Raw genomic sequence first — 2,500 nt, forward strand, 5'->3', positions numbered from 1 at the left:
CCTCCTCACGCGTAGGTATTCCGTCTTGCTCCTACTGACTTTCATTCCTCTTCTCTCCAGTGCATACCTCCACCTCTCCAGGCTCTCCTCACAATGAACTGCACCCTACTGTCGCTACAGATGACAATGTCATCCGCGAACATCATCGTCCATGGAGACTCCTGCCTGATCTTGTCCGTCAACCTGTCCATCACCGTTGCAACCAAGAAAGGGCTCAGAGCCGATCCTTGATGTAATCCCACCTCCACCTTGAACCCATCTGTCATTCCAACCACGCACCTCAGCATTGTCACACTTCCCTCATACATAGCCTGCACCACTCCTACATACTTCTGTGCAACTCTTGACTTCCTCCTACAATATCACACCTCCTCTCTCGGCACCCTGTCGTATGCTTTCTGTAAATCTACAAAGACACAATGCAACTCTTTCTGGCCTTCTCTATACTTCTCAATCAACCAACCTTTTCTCTCTCTCTCTCTCTCATTTTCTTCATTTATCAGCCCGTCAAAGTAGTCCTTCCACTTCGTAGCACACTCTCCTCGCTTGGCAGCACATTTCCATCTGTATCTTTGATCGCCCTAACTTGTCGCACATCCTCGGCAGCTCGGTCTCTCTGTCTAGCCAATCTGTACAAGTCTTTTTCTCCTTCCTTAGTGTCTAACCTGTCATACAGCTCACCGTACGACTTTTCCTTTACCTTTGCCACCTCTCTCTTTGCTTTACGCTGCATCTCCTTGTACTCCTGTGTACTTTCTTCATCTCTCTGACTATCCCACTTCTTCTTTGCCAACCTTTTCCTCTGTATACTTTGCTCTACTTCCTCCTTCCACCACCACCACCACCACCACCACCGCCAAGTCTCCTTGTCTTCCTTCCTCTGTCCCGATGACACACCAAGTACCTTCCTAGCTGTCTTCCTCGCTATTTCTGCAGCGCTTGCCCAGCCGTCTGGCAACTCTTCACTACCACTCAGTGCCTGTGTTAACTCCTGCCTGAACTCCACACAACAGTCTTCCTTCTTCAACTTCCACCATTTGATCTTCGGCTGTGTCTTCACTCGCTTCCTCATGTTGGTCTCCAAAGTCATCTTACAGACCACCATCCGATGCTGCCTAGCTACGTTCTCCCCTGTCACCACCTTGCAGTATGCAATCCCTTTTACATCGCGCCTTCTACACAAGATATAGTCCACCTGTGTGCACTTTCCTCCACTCGTATACGTCGTCACCCTGTGCTCCTCCCTCTTCTTGAAATATGTATTCACCTCAGCCATTTCCATCCTTTTCGCAAAATCGAACACCATCTGTCCTTCCACATTTCTCTCCTCGATTCCATACCTTACCATCAACTCCTCATCACCTCTGTTCCCTTCAGCAACGTGTCCATCGAAGTCCGCTCCAATCACCACTCCCTCCTCCTTGGGTCCCCTTTCCACCACGTCGTCCAACTCAACTCCAGAATTCTTCTTTTTCGTCCATCTTACACCCGACTTGCGGGGCATATGCGCTGATAACCGTCAGCAATACACCTTCGATTTCCAGCTTCATAATCCTCACTCTGTCTGACACTGTGTTCACCTCCAGCACGCTCTTGACATACTCTTCCTTCAGAATGACCCCTACCCCATTTCTCCTCCCATTCGCACCATGGTAGAAGAGTTTGAACCCACCTGCGATACTCCTGGCCTTACTCCCCTTCCACCTTGTCTCTTGTCACCTTTCTTCTTTCCATCACGTCAGCCAGCTCTCTCCCTTTACTAGCCATAGTGCCAACATTCAAAGTTCCGACTGACTCTCACCTCCACACGCCTACCCTTCCTCCTCTCTAGCTGCCTCTGGACATGCCTTCCCCCTCTCCTTTTCCTTCGCCCAACAGTAGCCTAGTTTCCACCGGCACTCCGCTGGTTAACAGTACCGATGGCGGTCGTCGGTAACCCGGGCCTCGACCGATCCGGTATGGAAATCTTATTTATGATCCGCATATTTGATTTGGCAAAGATTTGACGCCGGATGCCCTTCCTGACGTAACCCTCCGCTTTTGTCCTGGCTTGGGACCTGCACTAAGAATGCACTGGCTTGTGCATCCTCAGTGGCTGGGTTGCACGCTTTTCTATGTTTGCCCCTCACTTTTGTGGCGTGAACTATCAATTCTAGTAATACAGGGGTGTTTATGTTAGGTATCACAGACACACGCACACGCACAATATATGTCCAAAAGTATTGAGATAACTGACCATTACACCTACAGGAGCTTTTCTGACATGTCATTCTGAATCCATAGAAACCCATATTCCACGAAGCTCCCGGCGCACAGTTTTTGTGCCGATGTTAATGCCAGGAGAAGTTTGGATCTCTGCAGTTATTGAGTCAACAGAGCGTTGGCGACTTGAGTTGCTGTTGTCCCTAAAGGCTTGCACTTTTCAATAATATGATGATATATGAAGCATAGAGAGTAAACGGGATAGATACCTTTTGAACAGCACCCTGTAGTACAGCAC

The sequence above is a fragment of the Lampris incognitus genome, unplaced genomic scaffold (assembly GCF_029633865.1).
Source record: "Lampris incognitus isolate fLamInc1 unplaced genomic scaffold, fLamInc1.hap2 scaffold_111, whole genome shotgun sequence".
In the NCBI taxonomy this organism is placed as follows: Eukaryota; Metazoa; Chordata; class Actinopteri; order Lampriformes; family Lampridae; genus Lampris; species Lampris incognitus.